The sequence below is a fragment of the Mustela erminea genome, chromosome 1 (assembly GCF_009829155.1).
Source record: "Mustela erminea isolate mMusErm1 chromosome 1, mMusErm1.Pri, whole genome shotgun sequence".
Classification (NCBI taxonomy): domain Eukaryota; kingdom Metazoa; phylum Chordata; class Mammalia; order Carnivora; family Mustelidae; genus Mustela; species Mustela erminea.
This window is the reverse complement of record NC_045614.1, coordinates 110,361,638-110,383,748: the sequence shown is the minus strand read 5'-3', so window position 1 is coordinate 110,383,748 and position 22,111 is coordinate 110,361,638. Positions and strand designations below refer to the sequence as shown.

Below are 22,111 nucleotides of genomic sequence, written 5' to 3'. Positions count from 1 at the left end.
TTATATATTATTTCACTTAATCTGGCAAAACAGAAAATTATTTTTTTTGTCCATTTTTCGCGTACAGAAGCTGAGGTCAGAGTGATTGAGTAATCTGTCCAGTCATACAGCTAATAAATAACAAAGTCTGGATTCCAATCCAGATCTGGTCCCAAATATGTGAGTGCCTCTGGGGAGTCATACTGAATATGCATAGGGACAACGAAAATTCTAGAAACCATAGACATCTCAGGTAGAAAACGGTCTGTGGGCCCCAGAGGAGTGCAGTCCATGTGTGCTGTGGGAGTTCAGAGAGGGACAAGATCACATATCCTGAATCATGATAATTTATTAATCAAATGCATATCTGGCACCTCAAGGCAGACTAAAACATGTTGGACAGTTGTATAAAATGCACTGTAAATAACTCTTTTTTTTTTTTTTTCCTTTTTCTTCAAGCTCTGTCAGGTTAGTGGTCTCAATTTCTTCATTTTTGTCGGTGAGATGAGGAAGAGACAAAACAGATTAGAGTCCCAGTACCCTGATAGCTGTGAGTTATCAACTGGATTGGAATGTCAGTGCTTTGGGGAATCTGCGTATTATTTTCTCTCTGTTAGACTGAGCGTGGGATTTTTTTTTAACAGAGATAGACTTCTGACCGTGCACGAATCAGCACAAATGCAGATGTGAGCAGCTAGAATTTGGATCGTGCCAAGATATAATGTCTGCCACATGTGTGAAGCTAATGCTTCCTGCTCAGTGACCCCCCTGTGAGTGGACCTGGGAGCTCTGAAGAGTGAAAGGTGGTGTCAGAGGGTTGGAGAGGCCCCAGAGATTGTCAGGTGCCATGTCTTCACCTCACCTGTGGGGAAACGGAGGCAGAGGAAAAAGTAGACTTCATACCAGCCCCTGTGGTAGTGTCCACCTAAGATTTTCTGTCTTCCACTGCCTGATGCACAGCGGATAGACTCGATAGGCCAACACACCTGGGTTGGGAATCCGGTGTTCTTAGTTGCGTGACCTCTGATACATGACCTGATTTCTTTGGGTCTCAGTTTTGTTGTGTGTTGAATGGAAATCGTACTGCCAGGACCATACTGCCTGGACTCTGGCGAGGACAAGTTCAGTACGTGGCAGCATGATGGTTAACAGGACTGGTAATGGCCATTGTAGCCTGAAGAGAAAGGCACCCTTGTCCTGCTTCTTCAGATTCTACTTCTGATTTCATCTTGGTACCTTATAGGCTCTGGCTTCTCTCAAAGTTTGGTCTGAAGACCAGGGGCATCAGCATCACCTGGGAGCTTGTTAGAAATGCAGACCTCAAGCCACACTGCAGACCTCCTGAATCAGAATCTGCATTTTAACAAGATCCCTAGGTAGTTCCTATGCTCATTAGAGCTGAAGAAGCATTGTTTTATGCCTGAGATCAATGTCGAGACCATTGGCCATGGCCTGGTGCCAGTGGCTGGCATGGTGCCAGCCTTTTTGGGGCATGCCTTCCCCATGCCTTGCGATGGCGGGAGGGAAACCTGTGAAGTGGCTCCCTGGGAATCATGGAAGGCCGGCTTGAAGGAATCCAGCAGCCTTTATCTTTTCAACGCCTTTCATTTCCTCAGAAGTACGACTCACAGGGGTCAACCTGGGATTGGATCCCAAGTCTTTCTGCTCACAAAGTCCATGTTCTTTTCATTAAACCATGATGTCTCAGTCGAGAGGCACGCCGGGCTGTGCATGTGAGAACTCCCCATTCTCCTACCGCGCTGATGTTTCCACACTGGCTGTTTTACTCCGTTACTCAATTCCTAGAGGAGAAGAATTAAAAAAAAAAAAAGGAAAAAGGAAAAGAGCTTGAGTTGAAAGCCAGGATCCTGCAGCTTAATCAGTTATTTTCGTGTTTTAATGAGGGTGACTATTGTGAAATAAGTAATTATTAATTACTCAAAACTAATGAAATATTTTAGTTTCCTTGCTAAAAAAGCATATGGAAGCTAAAAGAAAGCATATGGGTGCTTTTCGGGAAGCATATTGGTGAATGGACAAATTACAGTGGTGCCAATATGCCTTTGCTGTCTGGCTGGGGCCATCACTGTGTGCTGGCATCTGAGTCCTTGTGTGTTTAAAGAGGTTTTTTTTTTTTTTTTTTTTAAATTCCCATCTGATGTGTGCCTTGAGTTGCCTCTGGAGTTACACAGGTCTGTCTCATAATTCTTCTGCCATGATGATTTCACTCTGACCTTGCTGGTTGCGTGACTCTCCGTACACGGCCTTTGCCATAGGTGGCTGCCGTGTTCTTCTTTGCCAGATGGCTCCCATCCTCTGCTGGGGACTCAATGGGTCTGCCCTGCTGACGGCTGCGTGTTGAGACCGTCCACAGTGGTAGAGACAGAACCCTTTTAGACTGCAGAAAAGGAAGTGCTTGCTCCACAGGGGAGCCTGTGTGAGACCCCGGGCCAGCCACTGAGTCTCCCTGCACAGCAGGTTTCCTCCTTGTGAGGCTGGGAGGTCCGCGTCCGTGCTCCACAGCTTGCAGGCACGGTTGTGTATCCAGTGCGTGGTCCGCGCGCCCTTTGCTCCTCCTCTCCTTTCCTCTCTGTTTCTTCCCTCTTGCTCCATATTTAGTCAGTCTGGGAAGTAGCTTGATGGATTTGGAGGTGGCTGGAGCTATTTTTGCTGCTCTGGGGATTGCACACTTCTAGGCTTGGAATGAACAGAGGCAGCAAGATATGTTTAAGAAGGTGCTTGGCCGAATGTCAGAAAACTGAGGTTGCAGACCAGCCTGACTTAACAAGCATTTACTTGGCACCTACCTAGCAGGGTGGGTTGCTAAGAACTTGAAGAAGGGTGGTGGCAGGGGTGTCGAGGTGAGTTTGAGTCCTGGCCAGCCAAGACTCAGTGTGACGCATGAGCTCAGTAGTTATACCTTGTGAGGGAGAGGATTTGAGGAACTCTTTTCTACCTGGGGGTTTCTTACAGAAACTGGATTGGAGTTGACTTTGGAAGGCGGTTATATGGACTTTGGATGGGATGTTGCAGGGAGTGGAGGGCAAATCTTGGGCAGGCCAGAATCATCCTCAGGCAAGACCCAGAAGCAGGTGACTGATGGCCAGCCATGTCCAGAGAGCTTGAAATGGCTAACAGAAATATCCAGTTGAGAGAAATCTCTTCTTTTCTGGACTCAGTCCACTCGTTTGCAAAATGTGCACTTTGGATAAGACGGTTGTCAAGAGGTTTCAACCCCGACTTCAATTCTGTAAGATCTCCTATCCCACGGCCAGATGAGCCATTTAGCTCCATCCTGCTAGCTGCCTGTGGCTGTGGGACTGGGCCCAGGTCTCATGTGTCCTGTTCTTTTCCTGCTGCCTCGGTTAGCATCATGATGAGGGATGAGTGACGCGACTATTACTATTACTATGCCGGCCTTTAATGCAGAAAACACAGAATGTTAAAATGATCTGAGACATAAAACACATAAGACGTTTAACCATCCAAGTTACCACTCACCCTTCTCCTGCAGAGGGCCAACTCCTATCAACAGTCACCTCCCTCCATGGTGCCCTCCAAGGCTGTGTGAGTCTTGCTGTCCTGCCTGAAGGACCGGCTCAAAGCCCCCCTCCCAGGGAAGGCTTCTTTTTGTACCCCTTGGCTCTGAAATACGGTCTTAGCCTTGGACTTGGTTTTATAGTGAAACTTTATTTTGATTGCCATCTTTTCATGTTTCCTCACACCCCTCCGCTGCCCCCCTCCTGCACACAGAGTATAAGGGTTCTGAATATAAAGGCTGTTTTCTGCTTCTCTGATTCCCCTTTAGCTCCCAGCCGTGCCCTAGACATAATGTTCAATAAAGAAGCGCATAACTGTATTCTTCAACCGTTTTTCCCACTCCCTGTTGTTTGTGTTTAAGGTGGATATGAGGCTTATCCCTATAGGCTTAGAGAATTGCAGAACTGGAAGGGTACTTAATAGCTGTCTAAGAGCCTTCTCTCCCAGGGAGGAAAAGACTGACTATACTTTACCTGCCCAGTTAGCAGCAGGTCTGAGAATGGCATCCCCATCCAACCAAACAGTAGAGGGACGGTTGTGGCCAGAGTTCCTCCTCACCACTCAGGCCTTGGCTGGGTTCCTCCTTTCCCTGAAGACCATAGGAATAAAGGTGTTACCCACGGCCCTGCTGTGTGAAACCGAGGGAAGCAAGCAGACATTTATCAGGTATCTGTTATGTGACGGGCCCACGACAGGTGCGTTCATAGACTTGAGCTCAGTCCATCAGTTGTAAGCTAGAATTTGCTCTCTGCGTGGAGGAGGGGGGGTTGTAAACAGGATATTTAGCAAAAGCCCTTCCTCAGCATCTCTGATGAGTGTACTCTAGTAGATGGGAGCTTAGCTCCCAGAACATGGGCACAGAGCTCTACAAAGTCGCCCACCCGACTGTTTGAAGGGTCACTCACTGACTGTGAAGACAAGTGTAGTAAGCTAGCTGACATTGTGATCAAGACTAAGGTGGGCAGTGGTTGGGAGCCTGTGGGGCTCAGTGGGTTAAGCCACTGCCTTCCGCTCAGGTCATGATCCTGGAGTCCTGGGATCGAGTCCTGCATCAGGCTCCCTGCTCAGCAGGGAGGCTGCTTCTCCTTCTGACCCTCCTCCTTCTCATGCTTTCTCTCTCTCTCAAATAAATAAATACAATCTAAAGAAAAACAAGACTGAGGTGGGCAGACCTGTGCTCTCCCCAGTATACAGCTGAGTCCGGCAAGCGGGACTCCAGCGAGCGCCTCCCACACGAGCATTTGTAACATTTGTAGCTTGTCTTTGCTATTATTATGTCTCTCTCCCTCCTTGCCCCATGCCTCCAACCCATCAACTGTATATTTCCTTCCCCTGTTCATTATTTTTTCCCCTGTCTCTCCTTCTCCCGAGCTATCCCTGGGCGGCCTAAAGTTCTCAGGGCTCTCGGGTGGCAGAGTCCTCTGCGCTGGACTGTGAAAATGCTGGCAGGGAAGATGAGACACAAATCTGTTAAATACATAGTAAAAATAGCTTGTGATCTATGGGGCTTGGTATTAAGCAAGATGATATTAACGAGGTTTGAGCACTGCTCTGAAATGTGGCAGCTGCACAGGCATCTTGGCTGCTTTTCCTCCCTACCTCTGGCAGCTTGTGAGCAGTGTTGCCATGACAGTCCTTGGGCTCTGTTTAGATCAGCTATTTTCTGAAGGAGCCCCTGACCTTCCCCACAATAGAAACCATCGGTGTGGTCATGTCACTGCCTCTTGAGAAGCAGTGTGACTGGTGAGCCCCAGTTGTCACTTAGAAACCACTGGAAGCTGTAGGTCAGGACACAGACATGGAACATTTTGGAGTAGGATGGGCTTTTAAATATCCTCTGCTCATGCGGTGGGTAGAAGACTAAGGCCCATCGAGTGGCAGTGACTTGCTCAAGGTCGCAGAGTGGAAGTAGAGATGAGGCTGGAATGGGAACTCGGGTCTCCGATTTCCATCCAGTTCCAGCTGGGCTGCACTTGCCCTGCCTGAGGGTAGGCCTGGGGACATCACAGTCTCTAGGAATGGGTAGGGGAGGTGAACAGGGATAGGCACTCAGTACAGAGGAAGGAGTGAGGAAGTGACCGGGAGTTACGGATAGCATGGGGCTGACGAATCCCACAGTGAAGGCCGCTGAGTCTCTTTTATGGGATGCCACAGATGAGGTCATTGAGAAGTAGATGCTTAAGGGGGGGATGGTGGAAATGTCATGTTTTCTATTGCTCTGAACCCTTTCCTGATCTCCTGTAGGACTGCACGGAAGACTGCCTTAAGAGCCATTGTCAGGACTATTCTCTTTCTTGGCAGGTGCCTTATCGTATAGTGTTAGGCATTCTTCAGATGGTTGGTATATGAGACGCTGACCCTCTGCAAGATTGCGAGCCCCGAGGGGATAGAAGGATTTTCCGCCCTTTGGTTTTTCATCTTTCCTCATCTCCCTCTTTTCCTCCCTCTCTACCTTTCAAACATGCCGTCTGGCATAAACTTAAATCACATGGGATGGGCATACTCAATGTTTTTGTGGAGTTGAACTTGATTGAATTCAGATGACCTCTTAAAATATTTTTAGTTGACAATGAAAGTTGGCAAATTATGATTTGGGGGAACAGTGTTCTCACCAGTTTGGATTCTGTGTGATTTCTCGTATATTCTTAATTTCCGAAAACGTAGTAATGCTGTCCATTATTACCATCATTATGCAGTGAAGACATGAGTTCACTCCAAGTAATAAATGGTGGAGTTTTGATTTGCATTCAGGTCTTCTGTTTTTAAATAATGTAATGTTACTTTGTTCTTCACCACTGCTTATGGGGGAGGGATATTGTTCCATGGACAGTGGTTCAGACTTTCCTTGAGTAGTTTCCAACCTTTTAAGGTTGTAACCTACCTCCTTAAGAGTTTGGGATAGTAGCCCTGAGGCATCAGGTTCGAACAGCGATTTGTCATAAGGCTTTGGACAATGCTTTAGCTTTTTTTTTTTTTTGTTTGTTTGTTTGTTTTTGTTTTTTCAGGAAGCCAAGGAAAAACAGTGCATTTCTATATTCCTTAATTTGTTTGAATTGGATAAACTTCAGAATAGAGTGTAAGAATTTGTAAACTTTTAATAACTTTAGATACATCCAGGATAGGGGCACAAAAAGCCCTCTGCCCAAAGGAGTTGACTAATTTATCTAAGAACAAAATTAGATTACTGTTAGTTACAAAGAAAGGACGTAAAACTTTTTGAATGCTGCACTTAAAGCCGGGATTTTGGTTGATACTGTTGTTTTGTAGGTTCCTCTCCACATTTGCTGTATTCAGTAGGTGATATCCATTCTGCTTTCTTAACTTCTGTCGGATTTGGATGAGTTTGATTGATAGCATTCTACATTCTTTCTGAAAAACTGTAAATGTGGAAGAGTCTTATTTTTTCTTATGTGTTCAGGAAGGACACTGTTGCCTAATTTAAATTTCAGAACAGAGGCAAAGCTTATTTGTAGTGAGTATAAGTATCTTAGCTATATATCTATAATATCCATATCTATATCTGTATATATATATATATATATACCTAGACATACTATATAGAGATATTATATATATACACCATGTTTCCTTTTTGTATCTAACTTTCCAGGTGTTTAAGGAGGAGGATGAGTTGAATAATAATGGCATAATGTCCAGAGAGAAAATTGAATATATAAGACAAATATGTTTGTAAGTCTGTCTCTGTAGAGTGTGTGTGTGTGAGACATTAGCTTCTGGTCTTTTTATAAAGTTGTCTGTACTTTGAAAGTATGTAATAACTTTGGAATTATGAAGGGAAAAATTGAAATTAAACTTGGGTGTTCAGGGAGATTAATATTTTACCTTTTTTTTAGAGCTGTAGGTAAAATTGAAAAGTTAGAAAATTATATTGTTTGGTGTTAGGTGGAAATCAAACACTATATTTTCTTGGAGAAAAAAGTTTGTCCAGGGTATCTTGAGTACTCTTGCAATTATTCTGAATTTTTTGGCCCCCATGTTTGTCTATACTTTCATTCAGTTGGGTCAGTTTATTCTGACAATGGCTAAGAGAATATATTGACAGTAAGTAATGCACTCTGAATAAGACAAAGGAAAAGAGAAAAGAAAAAAAGCAGCACTTTGTGGCTTTCTTGTATGTTTGAAGCAGTTTACCTTGCTTTAGAATTGCATACGTGTGTGTCTATTTCTCTAAGCAGATTAGAAGCAGCCTGAAGACAGGAGAAGTGTTTTCTGTATGTCTGTGCCAATGATTTTGCGAATTCAGGTGCAGTAAATTACAACAACTTTTATCATGTCCTTTGCTTGGAGTTGACAGGTTTCTTTAGAATCTCTTTAGAAGTCATCCTATTACTCTTGAAATCCCTCTGCTTCATTCCCTTTCTGTGGAATGAAGAAACGTCCATCTGCCTACTGAACAAGAGAAATGGGTAGCCTGTTTATACACTGGCCCAAACTGTTACTGGAAGAAAAGGTTTCGTATATTTCAAAATGTTACAGAGCTAGGAAAAATATACACATGTAATATATAGAGTGCATATATATGTACATATATATATGATCTGTTCCTTGTCACAATATTTAACCCAACATGCTATTTACAGTAATGAATCAAAATGTCAGTTTTTAAAAATATGAAGTGTCAAAGTGTTCCCACATTGCAGGAAAGTTTGATGTGACAGTTTGTTAATCATGTGACTATTATATCAAATGTGTCTCACAATGTTTTTGCTCAGTGTTCTCTCTTGTAGGCTCCTCACACTTTTTTCGTGATTTCCTAGTTCAAGTTACTAACCCAGGGAGCACATTTAGGTTACGTGTCTCCCACACCTACCTCACAAATGCTCTGTTTTTCTGTACTTAAAACTGAATGGATTTCACATGATTTTTGAGTGGTTTGATTTTGTGCCTGACACATTTATGTATAGTGGCTAAAAGAAAAAAATAAAATTCCCCTACTGTAATTTTGTTGTTTTCACTGCAGAATCATTACTTGAAGCTTTAACATGGAGAATGGATGTTTTGTGTTTCCACAACTTGGGAGCCCCAAGGTCTAATTCAGGTGTCCTTATTCGCTTTTCGCCACTCTTTAAACTTGGGTGCATTTAAAAATTTTGTTTGGCATGCAGATTTTACCAAATTCTTCATCCTATTAAAAGGGTAGAAATCATAGATCATTCGTGTCTCATATTTTGGAAAATGCGGTATGATTTTTCTCAGGAGAATTTATGGCTCTGCTACTTGGTAGCTCTGTGTCCATGGACAACTCTTAATATTTGGGCCTCAGTTTCCTCTGCATAATTGTTAAGGTTGAAATTAGATCAGATCAGTGAATTTTTAATCTATTCTTCATGGAACCCTGGGGTCCTGAGTGGGGATGTGGCCTTGGATCCTGAGGTACAAGGTGAGCAGTGAGGACCCAGGTTTTTTCTAGCTGAGTAACTGCCCTCATGGATTTATTTTAATTTAGTTTTATATGCTATTTCATTTAAGTACAAGGTTCTGTGGCTTAAATAACCAGTTTGCCCACTGGTTGGCACCCACCCTATTAGATGGATCTAGAGTAGGCATTCTTCCACTCTGTGGCTCATTTCTTGAGAGTTTTCTTCGGTGGGAAGGCACCTGATGGTGGGTTAGTCTGACCTCGGTTTCCGCCTCTGGACCAGGAGGCCCCCATGGAAGTCCTTTCAATGACCAGGGGTTCTCCATACTGAAATTTGTGGCAAGGGCCACTAACTGAGCTCGCATCTGTGTCTGAATTTAATCCTTACGTCTTTGTAGTCTTAATAAACTCACTTTCCAGTTCAGCAGATTTTTGGGTAGCAAAGACCACGATTTACAACAAGTCTTGCCAGAGGAAGGGATAGGAGTTTTGCGGGTAGTTTTGTCTGCTTCTGGTCAAGAATGTGAATGCTATGTTTAAGCTAGAGAGGTGCAGATAGTATGGGGAGGAGTGTGTGCATCCGCAACTTGAGTTTTTAATTTATCCATGACTTTCCCCTCCCTCCCACCCCATTTATATGTAATTACCACCTGAATCCATCGTTCAGGGCATGTTCCTCTCCATATAACCCTGAATGGTATAGCATGAGAATACAAAGTTGTGAATTAGCAAATCAAGGTAGAAATGGTTAAGAGAGGAATGATTGAGGCATATGACTTAATAACACTATAGAAAAGCCTTGAAGTATGTGCATAATAAAATCAAATTGGAGAAAATATTTCTCACAGATTAAAAAAAGAAAAGTCCTAAAGATGGCAAGGAAGATGATGTCTATTTTGCAAGATGCAGAAGCGTCATTTTCAAAGTTCCGCAGGAATCAAATTATGGGATTAGTTTGATTTAACTCTTTTAATAGCTGGAATCCTGAAGGGAGAGGATGGTCAAGTCTCCCGGTCTGTGCGTGACACTTTCTTAGAGTGAAATGCCCTCCTGTAATAAATCTCATAAAACCGGTGCGAGTCCAGAAGCAGCAGCTTAAAGCCAAGACAGAATGTTCTTTTATTGAGTCACATATCAGCCACTGGGGAGGCACCTGGGTTTATTTGGATGAGGGGAGGGATGACCCAAAATGTGTGTGTAGGATAATTAGGAAAAACCCCGAACTGATTCCTGGCTTACTCCCTGAAGACACTGGTAAGATCAGGCAAAATGCTCTAAACAAATGTGGAGTTCTAGAAATACAGTTTCCAATCAAGCAGGAAGTGCTCTGTGCGTGGAATACTATGAGGGGCTTTTAGGGTGGAGGGAGATGACATGACGATGAACCAAAACAAAAAGCATTCATTTGTCTTGTTTGTTTAGTTATCTTACTTCTTCATGGACTTCTTTCTGCCTCCTTTTTCTCTTGCTGGAGTGTAAGGACCTTGAGTTTAGAGCCTTGTCTGTCTTTGTTTCCCAGTTGCCTAGAGTCATGCCGGGCTCATTTATGAGCTCAATAAATATTTACTGAATGGATGAGCAATATTGAAAGATAACATTATGGACAGAAGAAACATGACAGAAATCTGGAAAATTCTCACCTGGCCACGTCCAAATTCCCTGGGACTTTTACTTAATGTTTATTGAATTAGGCATTATTCTAAGCACTTAGCACTATTCACTCACTCAGTCCTCCTGCCGGCTCTTTGAGGAAGGTATTGTTACTCCTACCATTTCACAGAGGAAAAATTGAGTACCAGAGACTTCACACAGCTAGCTCAGGTCATATGTTCATGAAACGCAGAGCCAGGAGTTGAACTCAGATAGTCTGGCTCTAGAAGCTGTCCTCTTAACCACTAAGCTATATGATCTCTGTGCCCTGAGTGAAATTAGACCTGCCTGTTCTATGTCCCAGCATGTGGGGAGGCGGAAACAAGATGATAGGTGTGAAGTGTTAGGGAAGGGGTGAACCACCAGGTGAAGGTGAGACGGCTCTCAGATAGCTATGATTTAAAGTAGAAAGTAGTTGGGGCTCCTGGGCGGCTCAGTGGGTTTAAAGCCTCTGCCTTTGGCTCAGGTCATGATCTCAGGGTCCTGGGATCGAGTCCTGTATCAGGCTCTCTGCTCAGCAGGAAGCCTGCTTCCTCCTCTTTCTCTCTGCCTGCTTATGATCTCTGGCTGTCAAATAAATAAATAAATAATCTTAAAAAAAAAAAAAGGTACAAAGTAGAACCTTGGTGAGAAAGTTCAGAGAAGAAAAAAGAACCACTACTTCCAAATGGGATGTGGGGCAGGGGATGAAGGAAATCTTTGAGGGGGAAGTGATGTTTGGGTAAACCTTGAATGGATGGGATTTTGGTAAAGGGAGATATTTTCTAAGTCAATGGAACAAATGACAGAATCGAGGTAGCGGTGTGCACGCTGGTGGAACAGTTAGTTCATCAGTGGTGGTTGATTAGTTAGCAGATTCTGTGTGTGGAGGCCTGGGGAAGGGAGGGCGCTTGTGGAGAGAGGGGAGAAAACAGTGAGCAGGGTAGCGAATGGGAAGACGATCAAGCATCACAGAAAAGCTTGAGCAGCCTCACATTCTTTCTGGGGGTTGACTATGGGCAGAGAGCTAATGCCTGCCTTCCCTAGATCATGCGTTAAGTCATCATTTTCTTATGCATGGTCCATAAATACTTGTCCAAGTTGATACCACTCTAAAAAGAGTGGCTGCAGAAGCCTGGGAAATGCTGTATACTCTGGCGCCCTCTTAGGTATTGACAATGTGCCTTAGCTTCTCTTAGGAAGCCCCTTGGGATGACAGTCAGCTTGGCCTTCCTTTGACACTGGCACTTTGTTTTTTGCCTTCAAGCAACCCTAGTTGATGTCTCCTAGGAGACATCCTTTGGGAGACCCCCAGCCAACCAGCTGGGCTGATTCGTGTCCGCTTTCTGACAGATTGTCTGAGACTAGAGCCAGGTCCATCCTCAGGGCAGCCGCGAGTCCCATCTGAAAGAAGAAGTTAGAGCGCTCTTGCCTGTAGAGATGACGCGTCATTTAGAAAGAAAGCTGTGCTCAAGATAAACTTGAGAACCTGCAGCCCCTCTGAAAAAGTAAGAGTGAGAAGCAGGAAGCGAAGGAGCCTTAGGTCTTGAAATGGAATGTGCCCGCGTGTGTTGGTTACACCAACCACAGGAACTCCCCCAGCAGGCTGCCTCGTGAACATTTTTTTGAGACGACAGCGTCAGTGTCAGTCGCTCACCACCTAGCCCCAGAGAGGCCTCGGTGCCTGGTTTACACCCTCCATCGGCCTGACAGCGAAAGGAAGACTGCACTGAGTGTCTGCTCTGTGCCAGACCCTCCCTCAGGAGCTCCCATGTAAAAATGACCTCACTTAATCCCCTCAACAATACAAGTAGGTCAGGATTAAGAATCTCTTCTTTTATAGATGAGGATGCTGAATCCCAGGGCACCTCGCTTATGCTGAGTAGGTCACGTTTTTTGTTTTTGTTTTTCTTTTTAAATCTCAGACCTTTGTCATGGTCCTTTCCCTCCCTGTCTGCCTGGTGAACTTGAGTTCCTCCAGGCTATGGCTAAAAAAGTTTCTCTTCTGAAGAGTCTCTGAACCATGTGTGGCCTCTTGTCTTGAATTGCGTGCCGACCTTGTTCTTTACATGTGTGTGCTTTCTCTCCAGATTCAGAACTTGGGTCAGAGTGACCTGAGAGTCCATGTGCTTCAATGGCCACGCTGGCCTGCATTTGGCATTCTCTATAGTCCTGACTTCAAAGGAAACTTCTCAGACCTAGTCCGTCAGGGGATGCTGCCTCTCCAGTCCATTGTTCTAGATCTGGCTTAATTTTGAGTTGTCTAGATTCTAGGCCTCCTTATTTATAATGTCATTTCCCCACTCCTGGAGTCTACCTGGTACCTTCTTATTCATCTAGGTCCTGTCTTAGCTATCAAGCACTAGTTTTCAAACTTGGCATGCATTGGAATCACCTGGGGTGGTTCAGTTGCTGTAAAGCTCTGTTACGTTGGAAATGTAGATTACACTCACTCTCAGAGATTATGGTCCAGTAGATCTGAGAACGCGGTGTGGGAGAGTTTGTCTTTCTGATGAGCTTCTGGATGATTCTGAAACTGTCAGTTTGTGGGCTCACTTTCATTAGCATGTCTTTTAAGTACAGTTCAAGACCCCTGTTTTCCAGGAAATTTAACTGACTATCTTAACCCAAAGTAGTTTCTTTTTTTCTCTCTTTCTCATTCTTCTTCTTTTGTATGTTCATGGAACCCATCTCAGACTTTATCTGAATTAAGTTAACTTTTCATTCATCTAAGGCTCAGGAGCTCCATTGCTGACTTCTAGTGCCTTACTAAACACTTTACATAAGAGAGACCGCTTTGTATAAATGAACACAACTCTGGGTGGGGTATCTTGAATCCTAAGTTCACATCTTGTCATCGCCTCCATGACCGTTGTGTTTTGGGGACAAATCTTATCTTGTGGAGTCGAGTTTCCTCATCTCTAAAATAATTATTCCATTTCCTCATGCTGCAGAGGCTCATAGAGAAGATCAAATGAGATAGTGATGTATGAGTGCTATACAAATATGATATTCATAGTAAATTATTGTTGGCATTCTGTTTTGTAGAATTGACTCATTCAGTTTATCATCAGTGATGAAGCATGAAGGAAATGCTGCTGTTTTCAATGAAATGGGGACTGGAAGAAGGGCTGAAGGGACACTGGGATTTCAAGAAAGCACTGTAGGTTCCTGGAAATGATTTTCGCACCAATAACTGTGAGCCTGTGTTCAGGACAGAAAAGCAGTGTACATTTATACTGTACTTCTGTCTTTAGGTAGACTAGGGCAATGATTATGAAAATCTGTTCATGTTCTAAACTTCTCATGTAAACTTGAGCAATGAAATATTGATGGTGGTTCTCACTTATAAGGATTTGTAGGGTGATTGCTAGTGGGTAAGTTGCTAAATCCTTGAACTTTGGTTTTCTATAATAAGAATACCTAAAAAAGGAAGTATTCTCTTCTTAGTTTTCTTAAGAACGCCTATCCATCCCTTTAAAGCCTAGACCTGGTACTGAGAGCCAGAAATAGGGGTAAATGTAATTTCTTCTTTCATGGAGTTTATAATCCAAGGGGAGACTCAGACACATAAATAACCAGCTGTTTTACCAAGCAAAACGACGTGGGTGACAAAGGAGAGGTAGAGGTAGCATGTTGTGGGAACCCGGAGGAAGGTTTCAGTGGGTACAGAATAGGAGAAAAGCTTCCCAAAGGAGGTGGCAGTTGAGCACACCTTTAAGAACTAAAAGGATTTCGGCGAATGGACTTTTAGGTTGATACAAGCCAGACGAAGAGACAGTACGTTAGTACTCTAGGCATTTCGATCGTGTTTTATTGCCAAGGTTATGGGAAAAGCGTCAGTGCACACTTTTTAAAGCTCTCCTGCTGATTTCCTGATCCAGCTGACTATGCGTACTTTATTTCTTTTAGTACATGCGTCCCTTCCTTCTTCCCACAACGTTCCATGCTTAAGTTTTCTTTCTTGGTTATTCTCCTTTCTTTCTTGCAGAATTGGCTTACTCTCACTACCATATTCCTTTGGACCACCTCTTACTCTTGTTCCCAAATATTTCAAATCCCTCTTCCATCTTCCATGTATCAATTCCACTGATGTGTTTGCCTTATGGAGACACTACTCTCTTCTCTGGGCTCTGGATCATCAAGCCTGTAATGTCCAAGTCAAGTCAGTACTTCCGTGTGAATGGTTCCTTTGTGGCCCAGAGGAGATAAGGTCACGGCGAAAGGGAACAGGTTGTTAAGAGCTGCTGGAATGATGAATCAAGTCCTCAGCTTGTCTGAAAAGGCAAGGTAGACCTGACATTCTGTGGCTGGCTTTGTTAGCAGCTTTTGATGTTTGGAATATCTTACATTTTGATACTTTTAATAATGTCATATAACTTTACATCAACTGATTCCAGGCAATTTCAGCATCCACTACATTATTAATTCCAGATGGGAAAATTCATTAGGGTTCAAATTTTGTTTGAGGCCCAACTGTTTCTTAAATTATTATTACAATTATTATCTATTTATTTTTTTTACAACTGATGGGAAGGGAAATTTAACAGCTGTGTGATTAGCAGGCCATGAAATTAAAAATGTTTTGCACAGAATCAAGAGGTTGTTTACTACAGAATTCCTCATCTGAGAATTAAGTATCATTAAGATTGGCCACAAGATGCTCTCTTTCACCATTTAAGTTCGATTTTTCACATCTAGTTCTTTGCTAAAAGGCCTTTAACCTTTTCTGGAAGGAAAATGCTGGTCAGATCATCCCAAAGCATTTCTGATGTTTACAGTCAAGGTAACAACTGCGTTTCTGTCACTCACAAATTAACCGTGCGCCTAGAAGTTCAGCCTCGCTGCTCACAGCAAAGAGTAAGTAAGTCCCAGTTTGAGAAAGTCTGGTCAACTAGAAAAGGCTGTCCCTGTCAACATCTTTAGTCTTCTGTTCTCGAATTCCAGGAGTGTCCCCTTTCTGCAAATGCAGATGGGTGAGGTCTATCCACACCTTTTCCCCTTTACTCAGGTGATACCATTTCTTGGGCCCTTTTCCAAAAATCCCTCCTTTGGGTTACAGAAAGTACCACATGGCACCTGCTTTGTGTGGGGGTGTCAGCAGCCTGCGGCAGAAGCAGAGAAGCAGGAGGGTCCAGAACATTCGCTGGAGTCTCTTGCTGAGTCTGAAGCCGGTTCTTCTGTTTGCTCCCTTGAGTGGCATGTGCTCTCGGCAGTTCCTTTGTCTCATCCTCTTATTTAATGTAGGTGAAAATACGACTGGCCTCCAAGGTTACTCTGAGGATTAGAAGAGTTAGTACCTGGAAGACGTGGAGCGCTCTGCCTGACTTACCGTTCCCGCTCAGTCGTTGAGCGGGTGAGGTAGCCGCCTCCATTTCTCAAGGTGATGCATTGTTCTGTGTGTGGAGATCTTTCCCACACATCCAACACGGCCTCTTGGAGCTTTCAGCCTGGAGTTTCTCATCTCTTCCTGTCTTCTTTGTCTTTAAATAGAGTCTTTCCTGTATGAAAATTATTTATATACTTGTCTTAACTCTTTAGATAGGTTTTATCTTTATATTCAATAATTCAACTAGACCCAGTCTCTGCCCTTAAGGGAATTTTGGTGGACGGGAGTGGGTTGGTGAAAGTTAATGTGGGTAACTCTTATTGGAGAGAGAATTGGCTAGATTAACGATCTCCTCAATAAGAGTTATGATATTTAGATAGTGTCTCTAATGTGGCTATTTGTGGTCATTGAAGGAGAGAGATGTTAGTTTTGGTGGAATTGGAGACAGATGTGGAGAGAATGAAGGAAGTCTGCCTGGAGGAGGAAGCATTTGATGTGGGACCTGAACACGGGGTGGAATATGACCTAGTAGAAAAGGGGAAAGGCCTCTCCACGCTAAGTGAAGGGTATGAATAGCACCTGGTTTTTTCGAGTTTCCTGTGTGCTGTCCACCATCCAGACCCTTTGGAGAGCTACTGTTGCTGGTGGAGCCTCCCCTGGAAAGCCAATGAGTGTGTGAGTGAGGTTTTCATAGTCTCTGGGTCCTGTGTAAAAGTGGACAGAGGATTCACCCCCCTACCCCCACTTATATCCTAGGTGTCTTTGAAAGGGGGTTCGCTCTTAGGTGGGGGTGGGAGAGAGGAAGACTAGGAGGGACAAAGGCGAGACATGAGGCGTGCTTGTACACAGATTAGAATGAAAGCTATCACATATTCTTTTTCTTTCTCTCACAGATTACTTTTGGGGTAATATAAGTACTTTTGCTTCCCCCCCCTTTAAATATCCAAGTGTTCTTTTTTCTCTCTTTATCTCTACTTTTTCGTAAGAGACATTATTAAAATTACTCTTGTCCTCTGCCCATAAACATAAATCTGGGTGGGGTTACACAAGACAGTATTTCCTGGAATACATTCCTTGCTGGACAATAGATCTGGGTGTTTAAATACCTTTCCTGTCAAAGAAGGTCATTCCAAGTAGGGATGTGCCCAGAAGGTCTGTGTTTCCACACTGTGGCTACCTTCTCTCAGCTCTTGGCCATGTTAGGGTGGTTTTAAATTTACTGTCACTTTTAGCAAGTGACCCAATGAGGCACCATCACGGGCCTCTGGGTGGGCAGACGGTACCTGGCGTCGCTGACCGATACCGAGGCTACCCTGGAACATGTCCTTGGAAGGGTGAGAGTTAGCCAAGCAGCACTGTTTCTGGGGGTGCCATTCCAGCCTGGGGAAGGCTGGTCCTGAAGTGGCTGCCATTGCTCAAAACGTTCATGGCATTGTCTGCAGAGGTCACGATGAGCCGTCTGTAGAAGTCAGAGACTCATGAGATGTGAGATCCACTTACCTAGCTCCAAGTGTGGGAAAAACTGAGGCTCTGATAAAAATATTGTTGAGCACAGGGGTCTTTTGCTTAGAGGGGTGGAGCGGGGGAGCATCAGATCTCCATGAACTCTCCGCTTGGTAGTTTCTCATCATTACGGAAAGACGATGAGAAAATGGATCCATACAGAAAATGGATTCTGAGTAAAGCCTATGCATCGTTTGAAAGAAAAAGAGAGAGAAAGATAGAGAAAAAGGAAAAAAAAAGTTCCCTTTGCATTGCATGCTATCACAGACTCTATCTGTAGCTTAGGGAAGACCCAGGCCCCTTGGGGTGAGGATCCTTCTATATTACAAGAAAGTCTCAAGAAATGCAAGTCACTTTGAGTGTCAGCATCTTTGGTTGGTTGCGGTTGCATTTGTTATAAAATCTGGGGTAGGTAAAGGTAGAGTCAAACCTAGAAGTTTCGGGGTGCCTGGGTGGCTCAGTGGGTTAAGCCTTTGCCTTTGGCTCAGATCACGGTTTCAGAGTCCTGGGATCAAGCCCCGCATTGGGCTCTCTGCTCAGCGGGGAACCTGCTTCCCCTTCTCTCTCTGTCTGCCTTTCTGCCTACTTGTGAGCTCTCCCCTGTCAAATAAATAAAATATTAAAATACAAACAAATATTAAAATACAAACAAATAAAATATTAAAAAAACAAAAACAAAAAAACCCTTGAAGTTTCTACTGGAATCGTAGACCTTTCCTTCCAGGGGTAGAGTTGCTGTCAGAAATAGAGCTGTGTCCTTGTCATAATCCATTGTCACTTGCATGGCAGTATTTCCTAAAATGTGCTCCCATGGAACGCTAGCTCCACAAATGGCCAGATGAACTTGGAATCAGCTATTTTTATAAGCCACTCGTTCTGGAGAATTCTCCATGCATCTTCAGCAAGATTAACTCAGAGAAGTCCTGTAGGTAAAAACATTAGCCACAGCATTCCTTAAATTCAGGTTTTGTCAAATTTATTTTATAATGGAACCATTCTGTGGATAGTTTCCCAGACTCGAGTTTTGTGGAACATTCTTTGGATATCATGGCTTTGTGAAAATTCTTAAGGTTCACATCTGTCATCTTGTAATAATCTTCTGTGAAATACAAAGTCATTTAGGCTATACTACAGATCTTCCTCTGCTCTCCCTTCACCATAGGAGGAATTACAGATTTATTTCAGGATCAAACACATTGCAAATGAAATGTTGTTTGGAGGGGAGGGGAAAAAAAAATACCTTCTAGAGCCTAATAATTAGAGAAAGAAGACAGTGTTATACCAGCCAAACCCAATTTTGTGAATTAGGGCTTTAACTTGGGGAGTTGTTCCTGAAAATAACTTGTTTTTAAGCAAGACTTTGTTGCCTTCTGGTGGTAGGCTTTTTTTCACCATCAAAGGCATGAATATAGGAGACTTTAAACTGTGGCATGTTTCTTGCATTCAAAACCAAGGCATGGAGGACACAATAATTTTTTTTTTTAACTTTTCTGAAAAGTTGGTTTGACCATTATAGTGTTTTCTTCTGTTTATTTAGGATATTAGCTTTCTTTCTTTCATTCTTTTGTTCTTGTTCTTGTTCTTCTTTATTTTTTCCTTTAAGCTGGAAGGGTCCTTGTTGATCTGCCCAAACCTGCACTTGACAGATGAGGAAATAAAAGTCTCAGAAGGCTTCAGTAACCTTTCTAAATTCAGTCTCCTAGTTATTGACAAAACCAGAAGTAAAATCAAGATCTATCATTTATCTGTTCAGTACTTTTTTTTTTTTAAGATTTTTAAAATTTTTTATGAGAGAGAGTGAGAGAGAGAAAGAGAGAACAAGTTGTTCCGGGGGCATTGGGACAGACTCCCCACTGAGTAGGGTGCCTCACACGGGACTTGATCCCAGGACCTTGAGATCATGACCTGAGCTGAAGGCAGACGCTTAACTGAATGAGCCACCCAGATGCCTCTTTAATAGTACATTCTTTTTGTTTGTTTGTTTAAATATATATATTTTTAAGATTTTATTTATTTATTTGACAGAGAGAGAGATCACAAGTAGGCAGAGAGGTAGGCAGAGAGAGAGAGAAGAGGAAGCAGGTTCCCCGCTGAGCAGAGATCCCGATGTGGGGCTTGATCCCAGGACCCTGAGATCATGACCTGAGCCGAAGGCAGAGGCTTAACCCACTGAGTCACCCAGGCACCCCTAATAGTATATTCTTAAGAAGAAAGGAGTTATTAGGGCACTTGAATGGCTCAGTTGGTTAAACATTTGACTCTTGGTTTCGGCTCAGGTCCGGATCTCAGGTTTGTGAGATTGAGCCCAGCGCCGGTGCTCAGCGGGGTGTCTGCTGGAGACTCTTTCCCTCTCCCTCTGCCCCCCTCCTGCTGGTGCTCTCTCTCTCAAATAAATATAAATATAATATTTATAAATATAAATATAATATAAATAAATATTATATATAATATTTATAAATATAATATAATATAAATAAATATTACATATAATATTTATAAATATAATATAATATAAATAAATATTATATACAATATATAATAAATTACATATATTATATATAATATTTATATTATATTTATATTTATAAATAAATATATAAATGTATATTTATATATATTTATATTTATATAAATGTACATTTATATAAATATAAATATATATGATAAATATAAATATAAAATATAATTAAATAATTTTTTTTGTTTTAAAGAAAAGAGACATTTGCTTCTCTTGATTAGATAGTAGGTAGATAGATACATCCATACATAGAAAACTACATACATGGATGAAAGATAAAAGCCTGTAATTAGAAGCTCTTTTACAAACCTTCAAGGTAGGAAGACTGTTCCTCATCCTTTGGCTTCACCCAGGCCAGGGCAGTCCTTTGTTACTATTCGCTTGAGAGATTTATTCACTTTAGTGGAGGAGATACGCGTGAAAGAGAGGCTCATGCCCCACGTGTCATCTCTCGGTCTCCGTCGTGGCTGAGGGAGTCCCTCGGGCGAGTGGGAGTCGAAGTCTCTGTGGTGAGGAGGACTGGCTCATCACCAGCTGCTCCAGGGCTGTGGCTTCATTATCAGCCACCATGTGGTTATTTCTCTCCCTCGCTCCCCTTGCATTCCAGTTTCAGCCTCTTCTTTGCCCGTCACCCGTGTCTCAGCAGGAAGGCAGGGCAGGCAGCTCGGTTCCAGAAAAGATACTTCTGCTTCCAGGGGCAAGCCAGCTGCAGCCAAAGCAAAATGAAATTCTCGTGCCTTTCAGTTTCTTCCTTTAGGAAGAAGATTTGTTATAGTAGAGGTCATGGGCAGGCCCCCATGAGAAATCTCTAGTCCTTTCAGAAACACCAAAAAAAAAAAAAAAAAAAAAAAAAGAAAGAAAGAAAGAAAAAAAAAAGTCTCTAGTCCTGTGCTAACTGTTATCTGTTCTGTGGTAGTACGAGGAAGGAAGCCCAGTGGTCTGGGTGATGGAGAGCATGGGTTTCGGGCTGCATGGCTCTGTCCATGAGCTATGGGATTCCTGGGAAAACCAAGAAACCTTGCTGAGCCTCATTTGCCCCCATCTCTGTGGGGCTTGTGGAGTCATGCTTTCTGGAGTTGTTGTGGGGATTAAATGAGATAATGGATATGAACAGGCTTCATAAACTACAAAGCACCCTATATATACATTATTTATACCGGCATTATTATTATCAGTGGTAATGATGTCTGCACGGCTGCCTTTGAGCCAGGTAGCATTTTAAGCATTGTGCATCTGTTAGCAAACAGTGCAGACAGCAGCTCTGTGTGGCCATGGACAGCCCCGGGCATTGTAAATCACCAGGCCCGGCTGCTCCCCGGGATCAGAGAAGGTGGCTTACTAAGTGGTTATGGGCACGTCCTTTCCCTTCCCTGGACCTGTTAGACTTTCGGTAAAAGAAGAACTTGGACGCTGGTTGAATGTCCAGCCCTGCCTGTTCTGGCATTTGTGATTCTGCTGGGCAGTGTTCTGTCCCTCACTGGCTCGGTCACGTTAATCAGAACTCACATGTAACTGAGGGCTGCCGTAATCTTCTCACACGAGCCCTGAGTGTTTGTGTAACTTTCCCAAGGCCGCACAGCCTGTGAGTGTTGGAGCCAACATGGAAACCTGGCTCGGGCGCCCCTCGGGCAGCTGAATGATTTGATCTCAGTCCAGTGATCCCGGGTGCCGTGCTGTCAGACTGCAGTCTAATCAGCTTCGTGGTTATCAGTGCTCTCTTTCGGGTCGTGGGTCTTCTTTTCATTTAAGTGCCCAGTTAGCTCCCCAGCATCTTGACTGCCAGGTTTGCAGCACCGGAATGTGGATGCCAGCCACTGATTCAAGGCGTGGCCCTCGCTTGTGTCCCCCTTTCCCCAGACATTTTTTCTACCACCCCCCAACTCTTCCAACCCCTCAGGGAGGCCTGCTGCTGGCATCTACCTAAACTGTGTTTGGCAGCGTGACCTTTTCACATCAGAAACCACTTGAAGAGGCTGCTGGGGCACGACACCGGACAAGTCTCCGCAGGGGAGATGTGATTCTAGCCACAGCCTGTTTGTTTTCTGTAGGGCGTGCGCACTCTGACCTTCTCACGGTTGCTTAACTCTGCCAGCCTTGGCTGCTCCAGCTTTGGTTTTGCTCTGAGTGATTTTATTATTTCTAAAGGCCTGGTTTTCTTGCTGCAACACAAGAGTTGGAGCCTAGTTGCATCTGGGAAAAGAGTCACACCCGTGGGAGTTGGTAGAAAATGGAC

At 43.5% G+C, this 22,111-nt stretch overlaps 1 protein-coding gene and 1 long non-coding RNA gene across 12 annotated transcripts in view; one reads left to right on the top strand and one right to left on the bottom strand.

The window, feature by feature from the left end:
- The window catches only part of LPP (LIM domain containing preferred translocation partner in lipoma), a 644,971-nt gene that overhangs the window by 166,248 nt on the left and 456,612 nt on the right, over positions 1-22,111 (top strand). The window lies entirely within an intron of this gene.
- On the bottom strand, positions 271-20,682 carry LOC116599887. Of its 3 annotated transcripts, none has more exons than XR_004289463.1 (4): positions 20,188-20,682; positions 15,861-16,029; positions 2,214-4,108; positions 271-1,781 (listed from the first exon to the last, which is right to left on the bottom strand). It is a non-coding gene; the product is annotated as an uncharacterized LOC116599887 (long non-coding RNA). The 3 variants fall into 3 exon arrangements; XR_004289462.1 differs by having other exon boundaries at positions 271-3,397; positions 3,993-4,108; XR_004289461.1 differs by having other exon boundaries at positions 271-4,108.